This window comes from Scyliorhinus torazame, chromosome 18, assembly GCF_047496885.1.
Source record: "Scyliorhinus torazame isolate Kashiwa2021f chromosome 18, sScyTor2.1, whole genome shotgun sequence".
Lineage (NCBI taxonomy): Eukaryota > Metazoa > Chordata > Chondrichthyes > Carcharhiniformes > Scyliorhinidae > Scyliorhinus > Scyliorhinus torazame.
The window spans coordinates 39,089,475-39,105,381 of record NC_092724.1 but is presented as its reverse complement, the minus strand read 5'-3'; the positions used below and the strand labels follow the sequence as shown (position 1 = coordinate 39,105,381).

The 15,907-nt window shown below is 49.3% G+C and overlaps 1 protein-coding gene across 4 annotated transcripts in view; it reads left to right on the top strand.

Moving 5' to 3' along the window:
• The window catches only part of kank3 (KN motif and ankyrin repeat domains 3), a 130,081-nt gene that overhangs the window by 39,605 nt on the left and 74,569 nt on the right, over positions 1 to 15,907 (top strand). The gene's annotated exons all lie outside the window — the stretch shown is intronic.

Genomic DNA, 15,907 nt, shown 5'->3' with positions numbered 1-15,907 from the left:
ATATTGACCTGCTATGTAGTTCCATGCCAACTTAAAGTTATAAGAGAGGGTGGAGGACACATTACTTTGCATTCCACTCACCTCCTAAAATTAACAGCAAACTTTGAGCAAGTAAAGTGTTGGGCTTAGTTTGGTAAACCTTAGTTAGGTTTTCGTAGTCTTTTAAGTATTTATCAACTTCTAGAAACTCTATACAGAGGTACAGTAAAGGTCAAATCTGGGAGCTGTCTCCATGCTTGCTTCTACACACAGCTCTGTCCAACACAGCACTGACCCCTAGGTGCTATGGGAACTCCCATTGAAGCCACCCTGCATCGACGGGAACCCCATGGATGGAGGCAGACCAGAGAATCCCGCCACCAACAAACGGCTGGAGAATTCCAGTCATGGTCTCTCTGCCGCTTTTAATGCAATCCATTGTCCGTTGAACATGTGGGACTTCAGAGCAATAATTGTTTTTAAATTAAGGGGCAATTTAGCGTGGTCAATCCACCTATCGTGCACATCTTTGGGTTGTGGGGTGAGACCCTCGCAGACTGTGCAAAGTCCACACGGACAGTGACCTGGGGCCGGGATTGAACCCGGGTCTTCGGTGCCATGAGGCAGCAGTGCTAGCCACTGCGCCACCGTGCCACCCAGACAGAGGCAATAATGCCCAACAAAGCCAGGAACATTTCCAGTGCCTTGCGTCAGTATGTGTGCAGGAAGTGTCTCCAGCTGCAGCTCCTGGAAGCCCGGGGCTTGGAGCTGCAGCAGCGGTTTCGGATAAAGTGGAGCATCCGCGAGGCGGGGAGTATTGTGGATAGCACGTATAGAAAGGTGGTCACACTGCAGGCTCAACTTGACAGGAAGGAAGGCAATAGGTGACCATCAGGCAGAGCAAGAGGACTAGGCAGTGCAGGAATCTCCTGTGGCCATTGCCCTGTAAAGCAGATATACTACTTTGGATATTGTTGAGGGGAATGGCGTCTCAGGGGAAAGCAGCAATGACCAAATTCGTGGCACCCCAGTTGGCTCTGCTGCACAGGGGAGGAATGAAAAGTGCGGGAATGCAATAGTTATAGGGGACTCAATTGTAAGGGGAATAGATAGGCGTTTCTGTGGCCGCAAACAAGACTCCAGGATGGTATGTTGCTTCTGTGATGTTCGGGTCAGGGATGTCTCGGAGCGGTTACAGCACATTCTAGAGGGGGAGGGTGAACAGCCAGTGGTCGTGGTACACATTGGTGCAAATAACATTGGTAGGAAAAGAGATGAGGTGCTAAATGTAGAATGTAGGGAGTTAGGAAGTAAATTGAAAAATAGGTCCTCAAATGTAGTGATCTCAGGATTACTTCCAGTGCCATGTGCTAGTCAGAGTAGAAACAGCAGGATATATCGGATGAATGTGCCAACTAAATATATACTTTGGTTCTGTCTTCAAAAAGGAGGAATCAAATAACATACCAGAAATGTTGGGGATCACAGGGTTTAGTGAAAGGAACTGAAGGAAATCAGTATCAGTTGAGAAATCGCACTAGAGTTCAGAAGAATGATGGGGATCTCAAAGATCAAAAATAAAAAAGAAACATACATGATGTGGAGAAGAAACGTACAGCACAGGAACAGGCCCTTCGGTCCTCCAAGCCTGCGCTGACCATGCTAACCTAAAACGTTCTACACTTCCGTTGTGTGTGTCCCTCTATTTCCATCCTATTCATGTATTTGTCAAGATGCCGCTTAAACTTCACTATCGTACCTGCTTCCACCACCTCCTCTGGGCATCCACTACCCTCTGTGTAAAAAACGTCCCTTGCACATCTCCTCTAAACTTTGCCCCTTGCACCTTAAACTTATGATCCCGAGTAATTGGCTCTTCTACCCTGGGAAAAAGTCTCTGACTATCCACTGTGTCCATGCCTCTCATAATTTTGTAGACTTCTATCAGTTTGCCCCTCAACCTCCGTTGTTCCAATGAGAACAAACCAAGTTTATCCAACCTCTCCTCATAGCTAATGCCCTCCATTCCAAACAACATCCTGGTAAACATCTTCTGTACCCTCTCCAAAGCTCCGCATCTGTCTCGTAGTGCGGTGCAAAGAATTGAACACTATGGGTTGGAATCTCCGCTGTTGGGATTTTCTATTTCGCCGGGAGCCCGGGGATTTCCCGACAGCATGGGGCTGCCCACAATGGGAAACCCCATTGCCTGGCAGGCGAGACAGAGAATCCTGGGGGCCGGCCGCACTAGAAATCTATATTCCAAGTTTGGCCTAACTAAGGTTCTATACAGTGGCAGATGACTTGCCAATTTTTATCCTCTAATACCCCAGCCGATGAAGGCAAGCATGCCATATGCCTTCTATCTCATAGAAGCCTATAAACTTCTAACAGGACGAGACAGGTTTGATGCAGGAAGGGTGTTCCTGATGGTGGGGGTGTCCAGAACCAGGGGTCATAGTCTAAGAATACGGGATAAACCTTTTAGGACTGAGATGAGGAGAAATTTCTTCACCCAGAGAGAGGTCGGTGTGTGGAATTCACTGCACCAGGAAGCAGTTGAGGCTAAAACATTATGGGCGGGTTCCTCCGGTCCGCCAGCCACATTTTCCTGTTCGGCGCCCCCTCGCTGGCAGCGGGATTTTCCATTCCCATCACCTGCCAATGGGATTTCCCATTGTGGCCACCACACACTGCAGGGAAACCCGCGGGCGTGGGGATGCTGCTGGCGCAGCAGAGAATCCAGCTCCATATGTTTCAAAAAGGAATTAGATATAGCTCTTGGGGCTAAAGGGTTCAAAGGATAGGGGGGAAAGCGGGAACAGGTTACTGAGTTGGATGATCAGCCATGATCAAATTGAATGGTGGTGCAGGTTCGAAGGGCCGAATGGTCTCCTCCTGCTCCTATTTTCTATTCCGTTTAACCGGTTTATGTCTTGTAAAATTTAAGTACCGTGGGGTGGAAATCCAATCGGATTGTCGCTCTGCTTCGATTTACTTACCTGGAAATGATACTGCTCCTTTCTTGCCCGACCTCCCGACTCGGGCCGGGTGAGCACACTGTGGTGCAGTGGGGTTCCCAAAACCTTGTGCCGAGGTAAGGACACCACCGCCCCTTTTTTTTACGGCACAAGCTGAAGTAAAGCAGATACGTTTCATGGCCCAGCCACTTTGAGAAGCCAGGAGAAGGTACATTTATAGGCTAATTGGGTAGGGTGTTGGTGGGTAGGGGTGCGGTCGGTTGGGCAGTGAGAGGGTAGGGGGTCAACTGGTCAGTGTGGGTGGTAGGCAGTGGGGGAAGTCTGGTGGTCCATAGGGGGTTGGGTAATCCTGTGGTGGGGGTGGGGAAACCCGTGGGGTGGGGGGGGCGGTGTTGGGAAGGGGAGATCAGTATTATAGTTATCCAGAATTTAGAAGTGGTTTTAGTTGTTCTAACTTTTTCTGGGTAACTATTACAGTTGGAGCCATCTGGAGTTTGCGATTTATATTGTACTTTTGGATGGTTCCCATTCCAGGGCACTTGCCCAATGGAAGTTTGAATTTTTCAGGCAATTGCCTTGCACTCCTTACCTGGGGACTTCGGGGTGGAAGCAGGGGCAGAGGCAGATGATCTTTCCGCACGTCTTTGGCATTCGGTCCCAGTTCCGGTACCCCGAGCTCAGAAGCTTCAGGCTATAGTTTCTTCCCCCTCCTGTGGATCAAGTTGCTTCCAATTCAAAAAACACTATTCTTACAAGCATGTCCCTGAGACATAAGTTTACTTTCTAATCCTGCAAGAGTGCCATTGCTAAGATATTTGCACTGTCTTCAATGGGTTTGTTGTAGAATGTTGGAGAAGTTCTTTCAGCGCTCCATCCCAGGTGTTGGGTAATGTTCACTACTGGCTAACTTGTAGAATGGGATTTGAACACATTGACGTCGATTCCAGATTTGATTATGACACGATCCATCTGAATGCAGTGTCCATGGTCTCCCTGTTGTGTGCTCATTTAAAACTCACAGAAAGGCATTTCTCTGTTCAGTACGGAACAAGTATTCTCACAAAAGTTCATAGACACACAAACATGGGTCTGATGGATATGCTATCAGCACAAAAGTTTGCAACCAGTTTTTCCTGCTTTGCTTAAAAAGATCATTCACCTGAAAAATAAAGGATGTTGAAGTTTTTTTGCATATTGTTTGTCTGTAGTAGATGTATGGTCTGCTGTTGTTTTACAGACAGCAAAGCAATTTGCGTACATACCTCCATTGACAAACCTTGAAGACTAAGTGCCGAAACAGGTAAAAGATCTCAGAAGTAGTCTTGCACTGGCTTCACATCCAATGCGATATTTGATCTTGGCACTATTCGAGATTATACGCACCTTTCACAAAACAAGTGACCAGTGGTTAAGCGCCCAAGGTGTGTCCATCTGGCAATACAAAGTAGAGTAGACCAAGTTGATTTTGCTGTGTTCACTGGAGCCCAGGTCTGTGAAATAATGAGGTGAGAAGTTCTAAAACAGCCTCCACAAATGATTGCAGTGGATTATTTGTTGTCCATGGCAAAAACCTATCGCTTGATGTAGGTAGTGTAATGCTTCCTGGTCAATGGCCAGCAGGTAGATAGGATGGTGTCGGCAGTTTGTGCTGAAGGATCCTCTCATTGTAAGTTTTTCCTGACATAAGGTTAAGACAATGAAGCGGGTGGCATATTGTTGAAGTGCATTGAGAAATTAAATGCTTTGATGGGAATATCACTGGTTCTCCTTACACTAGAATTTTAACAACCTTGCTTTGGTTGTGGTGGCGATCTTGGTACTATCATGAAACCATCAGCTTCCTTCTTTTCAATATTCTGTAAGCATCTGCTTATCAGGCAGAAAGCGGCAAATACATAGAAAAAATAGCTTTTACCAGGTGACTGAAAAAGCATCTGTTGCCATGGAGCCCTGGGCTGGAAGCCAAGAAACATAGTTTTCTACCTGTGCATTTAAACGTGATGCAAAAAGATCGACATCTAGTTTCCCAAACAACATGCACAGCTGTAGCTTCTAGTCTTCTAGTCGTAAGGGTGGCACACCACTCATCGTCCGGATCGATGCTGTGTACTGGTAGAGGCGGGATTCTTTGCTTCGGGGACACCCTGTTTTTTGTAATGATACCTACTCGAAAAGGCGCCTTCGGGTCCTCGGTGTCAATATCGGGTAGCAGGTCCGAATCGGGCTCTGTGACCGTGGGTTGAATGGCCCGGACATTCCTGCGAGGCTGGCTGGAGCGCCGAGAGTTGGCAGGCTGAGCTGATCTGCATAAAGCAGCATAGTGGCCAAGTTTGCCACATTGCAGGCATCGTCGGGATTTGGCAGGACATTGCTGCGCTAAATGGGCGGAGCCACAGTTGCCGCATGTTTTAGCGTCAGTATGCTCGCTGCGCCACCGCGCATGCGTGGCGTGGCCGTACGTGGTGCGCGCCTGCGTAGTACGTTCGTCGACGTCGCTGTCCCCTCGTTCGGTGCACACAAGCGCGGGAGTCCGCGAAAAGCACGCAAAATGGCCACCCTCATCCAGGCTGAGGCCCTGGAGTTGCTCGATTGCTTGGACCCATTCTGCCTCGTGGGGACCTTGCCGCGCCGTTTCAGCCGCTTGGATGTGGGAATACCGACTAGTGGCGTGTTCATGTAGCACGCAGGTCTCGATGGCAATCGCTAGGGTGAGCTGCTTTACCGTGAGGGGCTGCTGGCGTAGGGGTCCGACTGAACACCGAAAACGATCTTGTCGCGTATTATGGAGTCGGAGGTGGACCCGTAATTACAGGACTGCGCAAGGATGCGGAGGTGGGTGAGAAAGGACTGGAAAGGTTCATCCTTACGCTGCAAACGCTGTTGGAATACATAGCGCTCGAAACTTTAATTCACCTCGATGTCGCAGTGACTGTCAAACTTAAGGAGGACCGTCTTGAATTTTGATTTATCTTCTTCATCAGCAAAGGTGAGAGAATTGAAAATGTGGATGGCATGTTCCCCGGCCATGGATAGGAAGCGAGCGATCTTCCTGGTGTCTGAGGCAGCTTCCCAGTCTGTGGCTTCAAGGTAGAGCTGGAAGCGTTGTTTGAATATCTTCCAGTTGGCGCCTAGGTTATCGGTGATGCGGAGCGGCGGCGGCGGGCGGACGCTGTCCATTTTGCAGGATGGCTGTATGTTGGTGGAAGGTAGATCACTTGCAGGTAGGTCTAAGAAGTTCTAACATCCCTCAACTACTGGTACCATGATGCGTTGGGTACTCTGGATCTGTGGAGACTGCGTTTACCTTAGCAGTAACATAGACAGGCTACCAACACTTGTAATAGTACAACACTATTTTATTAAGCTAGAAACTGTTGAACGTACTTTCACTGTGGGTTAACACGATGTTAGATTAAACTAAAGACCTATGCCTGTCCTAACCAGTCTATGCACTCAGCACATGGTGAAGATCTGTGTTGTAAGCTGTAAGCTCTGTCCTTCTGAGAGGCTGCATCCCGAATGAGCGGGAAAACTGATGCCCTCTGTCTTTATAGTGAGTGTGCTCTAACTGGTGATTGGCTGCAGTGTTGTGTGTGTTGATTGGTCTTGCTGTGTGTCCATCAGTGTGTGTGTCTGCACCATGATATACTGGTGTATATTATGACACCCGCGGTGACCTTCCCACTCCCCAACGGACTTTCAGCCGCTTTTTTCACGGCCGTTTTTAAACTTATTTTCGACATTTCCCTTCACTGTGCCTTCTCCCTGCTTTTGCCGCCTCTGTTGCCCCGGGACCGGGCGTTAAACCCCGAAAATGCCGTTCCCGAATGGGAGCCTTCCAATTTGCGGCTGCCTCCTGCCCGCTGTCACCGGAAGTCCTCTGTCGAGCTCTTCTAATCTCATAAATTCAGGTTCTGTCTTTTGATGCAAGGCATAGGGAACTGGTCTGGCTCTAAAAACATGGGTGTTAAATCCGGATTGACATAAATTGTGGCTTTGAGTCCTTTAATCTGGCCCAGTCACGGTGAAAAATGTCCTTGTATCTTCTTAGGACACCTTGAACGACGGTGTTGGAAATATAAAAAAATTCCAGCTAATTAAGTTTGATTCACGATAACCAGTCCCTTCCCACTAGGCTAGGTCTGTGCCTTTCCAGGACGACCAGGGGCAGATGGGTCTCTCGCTCTTTGTACATCACTGGTGTGTTATTGGTCGCAAGGATTTTCACGGTTTCCCCAGTGTAAGTAGAAAGCTTGGCTGTGGTGCTGCTCAAATTTAAAGTTTGTGCTCCGTCGCGAATATACTTGGATGTCTGCTCTCCTATATCTGTCACTAAGGCGCTGGTATCGGCCTCCATTTTCAAGGGTTTACCATTCACACTTAGGATCATTTTAATCCTCTCGTGGGGATGCCCCCCTCCCCACAACGATAATAGTCAACCTCTGTCTTAGGTTCTTTTCCCGGTCCTTTGACTCCAGTCCTGAGAACCTGGTCTGGCTCTCTGCTGTCCCTGCTGACCCTGCCACACACCTTGCGGCCATACCGTCTCATACCTTGTCTGACTTCCCCTTCATCTTTGGAGCTCAGTGCACTCTGCCGCCTGAGCTTTCTCAATCACTTTTTCCAACGTTCTGGAAATTACAGCAAGGAGTTTCTTTTGGACATTGAGATTATGGATTCCACTAACCAGTCGCACAGCATATCGATAACCACGGTCCCGAATTCGCAGTGCTTAGCAAGTTGACAAAGCCTGGCTATGAAGGCTGAGATGGACTCATTGGGGTCCCTGACTGCGAAGTTGAATTTATAACGTTGAAGGATAATAAAGGGCCTTGGGTTAAAATGTTCTTTGACTGGCTTGACTATCTGATCAAAGGACTTTGAGTTGGATGCCTCCAGGGATGTGAGGTTCTTTATTAAATTGTAAGTTTGGGGCCCACAAGCTGTCAGAAGGATCATCTTTTGCTTGTCTTCCCCCATGATCTCGTTGACGGTGAAGAAATCGCGATGTACTGGCTCCAATCTTCAACCCCTTGGTCAAACGGTATAGTTTACTTATTATGGCCATTTTTATGATTCCCTACACTTGATAGCACTTCTTCTCTTCCAATTGATCCTTCCTTCTCCCCATGAATCACAAAGTACTGCAGGCTGTGATCGAACATTTTATCTCATCGCCAATGGGGGGCTCGAGACAACATTCCGGAGGCTTCCAGTAGTAACAAAGGGGGTTATTAACAAAAGACAAAGGCTGGTGTATGTACAGCTACAGAACACACTGGAATAGGTCTTGTCTCTACGCTTTTGCGGTTCACACTGCGCTAGTCTCTACTCCCAGGTTCCCACGCTACCTCGCTATTGGCTGGAAATTGCATGCTCCTGCATGATTTGCTCTGAGCCAATCACATGGGCCGCCAGGTGTGCCCCCTTAAGGGGGCTGTGCTTTAAATATGCAAGGCAAAGAAATACATTTTCAATTCAAAATAATTAATTTAATTTCTTCCTGCTCCTGCTGCCTCTTCAGAATTCCATCTTCCACAAATGTGTGTGCTACCATTGGATGCAGCACATCCTAAACCTGAGTCATCACTTGTGTTGTGAACTTTGTGTCCCCTTATCAATGTTATTAACTCTGGTTGACACATTGACAATCTAACAACTTCACGATCTGCAGGAGAAAGGATAATTTTTCTGTCAAAATGCCATTTCTCCTCTTTTAAAGCCCTTTGCGTTTCGAGTGGTCTGGGCCCATATTGTACACCAGGGAAGGCAGCCACTAATTTCTATTCACAGAAGAAACGGATTTCATTTGTGTTGAATGCGAGACCAACAAACATTTGCAGAGGCAACATGTTATCTCTGATTTTGCTTCACTCAAGCTGTCTTGCGTTGTGGAGGAGTTCAGTCTAAATGTTGGCAAAGTAATTTTGTGTATTGGGGGACGAATGAATTTGTGTGGGCATATGACCAACGTCAGAGCAGCCTTCTCGAAGGTCAACCCTCGGAAAGCCACTGTCCCCCCCCATGCCGACACTATAGTTAAGAAAACCCACCAACGACTCTACTTTTTCAGAAGACTAAGGAAATTTGGCATGTCACCTACGATTCTCACCAACTTCTACAGATGCACCATAGAAAGTATTCTTTCTGGTTGTATCACAGCTTGGTATGGATCCTGCTCTGCCCAGGACCACAGGAAACGACAGAAGGTCGTGAATGAAGCCCAATCCATCATGCAAACCAGCCTCCCATCCATTGACTCTGTCTACAATTCCCGCTGCCTCGGAAAGGCAGCCAGCATAATTAAGGACCCCACGCACCCCGGACAGACTCTCTTCCACCTTCTTCCGTCAGGAAAAAGATACCAAAGTTTGAGGTCACGTACCAACCGACTCAAGAACAGCTTCTTCCCTACTGCCATCAGACTTTTGGATGGACCTACCTCGTATTAAGTTGATCTTTTCTCTACACCTTGCTATAACTGTAACATTATATTCTGCAGTCTCTCCTTCCTTCCCTATGTACAGTAGGCATTGTTTGTACAGCATGAGTCTAATCCGCTGGGAGACCCCCACAAGTGCTGTTCCATTTGCTCCCCGTTTTGTGGAGACCAGTATTGAACGGTGCTTGCGCAAAGTCTCCGAGGTGAAGGGGATTGATCCCACGCCTCGGGTACCTTGGAAATCTGCACATTAAAGTGAGACTAGCTATGGGCAGCACGGTGGCGCAGTGGGTTAGCACTGCTGCCTTACGGCCCGAGGTCCCAGGTTCAATCCTGGCTCTGGGTCACTGTCCGTGTGGGGTTTGCACATTTCCCCTGGTGAATTTCGTCCCCACAACCCAAAGATAGGTGGATTGGCCACGCTAAATTGCCCCTTGATTGGAAAAACAAAAATGAATTGGATATTCTAAATTTATTTTAAAAAGTGAGACTAGCTGTCTTGCTTTAATGTGCAGATTTGCTAAAAAGTGATCCCACCCAAAATGGGTGGGATTCACATCGCAACGTCACGCGAGATTGCACTAGATCTCACGAGGCATTGCGAGCCGGGTAGATTCCGGAAGCAGGGCCTCTCGCCTTTTCTCGGCCACATTGCACCGCGGCGCGCTGCTTTTCGGGCACAGTATGACCATCAAATCGCCTCTATTCTACATGCTCGGACATAGACAAATACACAGTCTGTAGCGCTAACTCATACCCTAGTCTGCAGCACTAACCCGTACCCCAGTCTGTTACGCTGACCCGTACCCCAGTCTGTAACGCTGATCCGTACCCCAGACCGTAACAATGACCCGTATCCCAGACAGTAACGCTGACTCGTACCCTAGTCCGTAACGCTGACTCGTACCCCAGTCTGTAGCACTGACCTGTACCCCAGACCGTAACGTTGACTCATACCCCAGACCGTAACACTGTCTCGTACCACAGACCGTAACACTGACTCGTACCCCAGTATGTAGCACTGACCCGTACCCCAGACCGTAACACTGACTCGTGCCCAAGTATGTAGCATTGACTTGTACCCCAGACCGTAATGTTGACCCGTACCCCAGTATGTAGCACTGACCTGTACCCCAGACTGTAACACTGACCTGTACCCCAGACCGTAACACTGACCTGTACCCCAGACCGTAACACTGACCTGTACCCCAGACCGTAACACTGACCTGTACCCCAGACCGTAAAACTGACCTGTACCCCAGACCGTAACACTGACCTGTACCCCAGACCGTAACACTGACCTGTACCCCAGACCGTATCGTTGACCCGTATCCCAGACAGTAACGCTGATGCGTACACCAGACCGTAAAGCTGACTCATACCCCAGACAGAAACACTGACTCGTTCCCCAGACTGTAACGCTGACCCTTACCCCAGTCTGTAGCACTGACCCGTACCCCAGACCATAACTTTGACCCGTACCCCAGACCGTAACACTGACTCGTACCCCAGACCGTAACACTGACTCGTACCCCAGACCGTAACGCTGACTCGTAATCCAGATCGTAACGCTGACCTGCACCCCAGTCTGTAGTGTTAACCCTTACTGCATTATTGAACCACTACAATGTGAGAGCCTTGTAAGATGTCTTACAACACCAGGTTAAAGTCCAGCAGGTTTATTTGGAACCACTAGCTTTTGGAGCACAGATCCTTCCTCAGGTGAATGAAGAGGTAAGTTCCGCAAACACATATATAGACAAATTCAATGATGCAAGACGATACTTTGAATGCGAGTCTTTGCAGATAATTAAGTCTTTACAGGTCCAGACGGTGCGACTGGAGAGAGGGATAATCACAGGTTAAAGAGGTGTGAATTGTCTCAAGCCAGGACAGCTGGTAAGGTTTTGCAAGCCCAGGCCAGATGGTGGGGGGTGAATGTAATGAGACATGAATCCAAGGTCCAGGTTGAGGCCGTACTCATGCGTGCGGAACTTGGCTATCAGTTTCTGCTCGGCGATTCTGCGTTGTCGCGAGTCCTGGAGGCCGCCTTGGAGAACGCTTACCCAAAGATCAGGGGCGAGATTCTCCAACCCCCGCCGGGTCGGAGAATCGCGGGGGGCTGGCGTGAATCCCGCCCCTGCCGGTTGCCGAATTCTCCGACACCGGATATTCGGCGGGGGCGGGAATAGCGCCGCGCCGGTTGGCGGGCCCCCTCCCCCAGCGATTCTCCGGCCCGAATGGTCCGAAGTCCCGTCGCTAAAATGCCTGTCCTGCCCGCGTAGATTAAACCACATACCTTACCGGCGGGACAAGGCGGCGCGGGCGGGCTCCAGGGTCCTGGGGGGGGGCGCGGGGCGATCTGACCCCGGGGGGTGCCCCCACGGTGGTCTAGCCCGCGATCGGGGCCCACCGATCCGCGGGCGGGCCTGTGCCATGGGGGCACTCTTTCCCTTCCGCCTTCGCCACGGTCTCCACCATGGCGGAGGCGGAAGAGACTCCCTCCACAGCGCATGCGCAGGAATGCCGTCAGCGGCCGCTAACGCTCCCGCGCATGCGCGCCCGGAGATGTAATTTCCGTGGCAGCTGGTGGGGCACCTAAGGTCTTTTCCGTCAGCTGGCGGGGCGGAAATTCGTCCGTCGCGGGCCTAGCCCCTTAAGGTTGGGGCTCGGCCCCCCAAGATGCGGAGCATTCCGCACCTTTGGGGCGGCGCGATGCCCGACTGATTTGCGCTGTTTTGGGCGCCAGTCGGCGGGCATCGTGCCGATTCCGGAGAATTTCGCCCCAGATGCTGAATGCCCTTGACTGCTGAAGTGTTCCTGCCTGGCGATTGCTGTGCGATGTCCGTTCACCGTTGTCGCAGTGTCAGCCTGGTCTCGCCAATGTGAGAGCAAACAGGGCTGACGTTTATTTGTCTCATTCTAGCATCTGCCCTCATTATTGATATTGGGCAGGATTTTCTGGCCACGTTCGCCCGGTGTCTGGAGAATCCTGCCCGAGGTCAATGGATTTTTGCATTGCCGGCGTCTCGCCCGTGGCGATCTTGTGTGGCGGGGCGGAAGAATTCAGCCCATTTTGTTTGCTTGGTCCATGGAGAAAAATATCCCCAGGGTTACTGGGAAAATGCTGTTTTGATTTCTGGTGGTGGGGGGGCGAAGATGGGGAGGACGAAGCAATGTTCTAACCTGTACAAACTCCGTTAACAATTTCTGCTGGGACAGGAATCCTGTCTATAATGAGAACCTTTCGAACTGGCTTCGGGTGCTGTTATTAGGCAGCTGTTCTTATGCTGCCTTATCACCAAGTCATTGATAATTGATGGACAGGGGGTTTATTGCATGCAGGTGGTCTGTTGTGCTGGTGGCTCTGCACAGGTGATCTCCGCACAAAGCTGATCTCTCGACACAGGTCTCCCAAAAAATGTTTCACTTTTTCTTGAAGCCCAACACCTGGAGCCTGTTCCAAATGTGCTCCCCATAGCAGGACTTTGGGTCGACTCCTGGCAGTACACCGATCATGTTCACTGCACCCAGCAGTGATGGGGTTTAGCTCTCAGAATCTGCAGTTTCTCAAGGTGAAAATGGCTCAAAAGAAAAGAAGCAAAGGGGGAGCAATTAAATCCCTGTAGAAATCTGCAACAATATTTCAAAGACTAATAATCCAGTCATTCCATGTGGGGTTGCGGTGTAAAATCACCAGGAGGTGAATTATTAATCAGTGCAGGAGCACCACGCTCATGAGCCACAATTGGATACGAGAGCCTTGAAGAGCAGGGCCAAGGAAAGCAGTGAAAGATGGATACAATGAGCACATTGACATTCCTGGGAAATCGCCTGCCTCATTGGAAGTGGAAACTCCATCCTCAGTAAATTAGACGAGTGGAACTTTCCAATCTGTGCATGAGTCTGAACAAGGCCGTGTGGATTTTCAGGCCTTGTTTAGGAGTTAATTAATTTTACAGGAGCAATTCCTCTTCATGTCCTTCAACATCCAGATTGAGTTACAGCCAGTGACATCAAGCAGCAGGTATGAAGCATCGTAGGTAATTATGCTGGTCCGGGACTGCACACCGGCTCCCTGTTCCTCTACACACTGGCAATCCAGCATTGGAAACATCACTTTTGTTTCCATTAAGCACAGGGGTGGTCAGACTGACTAGTTGTTTCAAGTTGAAGAAATAACATTTCAGGTCGTGTATAGGATATGGAACGTGGAGGCTATTTTTAATTTTTATCTTCAGATCAGCTTTTGAATGTGTCCTTCGGATTTCAATCATAGAATCTGAACAGTGCAGAAGGAGGCCATTCAACTCATTGAGTCTGTACAAACCCTCCGAAAGACCCAGACCCACCACCCTGCCCCATCCCCGTAACCCCACCTAACCATTGGACCCCAAGGGGAAATTTAGCATGGCCAATCCACCTAACAATCTTTGGACAGTGCGAGGAAACTGGACCACCCGGTGGAAACCTACGCAGTCACGAGGTGAACGTGCAAATTCCATACAGTCACCCAAGGTAGAGATTGAACCTGGGTCCCTGGTGCTGTGAGGCAGCAGTGCTAACCGCTGTGCCATCTTGCTTCCTCGGAGGTGGGGCATCAGTGACTTGACAGTAACCAGCTAATGGGCAAGTTCTTGCTATTCCAGCCATTGGAATCTTAACACCTTCGAAGATTATTGGATGCGGGGATCAAACCCCAACCCCTATTTGTGTCCCAAGTCTCAAATGTCTGCACAATATTCTTGGAGGGGACCAATTAATTCCCATCATGCTCATGAGGTGCGAGAGCCAATCAGGATGTCCGAGGCTGTGGGCAGCCTGAAATCCCAACAAGAGAGGTGGGCAATCCTCATATAGGAAAGAGGCGGCAAGGGCACCTTAAGATGGAGGCATCCCCTGAAGAATTAAAAAATATTGGAGACATAAAAATGTAGGCATGCTTACCTGGCAATGATTGGGGAAGGGAGGATCTGTAGCTCTGGGAGATGGTGGTAATTGAAGCAGACTCGCTGGACCCATGACCCCTGGCCTGTGACTATGGCTCGGAGGCTGCCTTCAGGCAACTGCCAGGGCTTCATCTGTTATCGGGAAGATCCAAGCAGTGTGCCATTCTTCCCCCAATTGGACATTTAATTGCCTCCCTGTGCCTGCTGGGTGAGTAGCCGGTTCCATCCTCACCCTGCCTCTGACACATCGCTCAGGGGCAGAAGCAGGTGACATCATTTTCACAAATTTCTCTCCCTCCCAGCTCCACGCAGCTGAAAAAACTCTGCCCCGTTCTAAACATTTGTGCGTAGCTCTGAAAGGAAAGATCAGAGATATCTGCATCTTTAGTAGTTAAAAACCTTCTGCGATGAGTAATCTTATCAATGTTATGCTTATATCTGCGCTGTATGAATGAGGCACAGAGACAGACCTAAGTTTATGATCTGGTGCTTTGAGGCCCATGAAAGCATCAGGCAGAGTAAATCCAGACACAGTTTGTGTGTATAGAGTGCAATGTATTTAATAATAACTGGGAATAAAATGATCCAAATCAGAAGTTACCACAACCCTTCACTTGTCCCACTGTCGCCCTGACTAAGGAGGACAAAGTCAGCTAGTGTTTCTGTTCCTGATCAGCATCCACTGACTCCGGCTGGAATGTATGTGAATCTTGGATGAGGAGAGGGTCAGACTCACCTGTTATGCCCTCTTTATTTGGAAAGGCAAGCTTATGCATGAAAAAGGCCCTGGATAAGTGCCTAGGGATGATACCCAAGGTCCCCTGAGACCCCCCTCCCTAATCGAGACCCCCTGGGACCCCACTCCATCAAGGCTCCCTAGACCAAATGGCAAGAGGAACCAGCACCTGAGCGAAGATAAGTGGGGAAAATTTGAAGTAAAATAAGGAAAGGTCCGTCTGACAGATTGCTAACAAACCCAACTAGTTAATCAAAGACAACTTGACTCTGGCATTATCTCAAACCACAAAGCAGAGAGGTTGATGGAACATCACAAAGAGAAGAGGAAAAGTCCATAATCCAGCGAAGGAAATGCAATCTTCGACAATCACTCGCTAACGAATCTGATTGTCCACCTAGTCTGGTCATGGGTTCTGTGGGTTCTTGCATGGCTGATGAACTCGATCCTAGAGCCGCTTCTTTGACCGTACTCTTGGCAGGTGTTTCCAGGGGGTGGGATTGGTCCTTGGACTCTAGATCGCTGCTATTCCTTTCTCAGGCTCCTTTTTCGGGCCTCCTGTTACCGTCGGGTGTCCTCAAAGAATTGTGTCCCTTCAATCGGGAGCTTCCTCCATGTAGGTCTCTCCTGAGCAAGGGTCTCCCAGGCGTTGGTGTCTATGTTGCATTTCTTGCGGTCAGCCTTCAGGGTGTGTTTGAAGTGCTTCCTTTGTCCTCCTCTTGTTTGGAAGCCTTCCTTGAGCTGGGCAAAGAAGGTTTGCTTTGGCAGTTGGTGCTCTGACATCCTAAGCCCAGCGGAGTTGGTTTTGAATGATCATGGC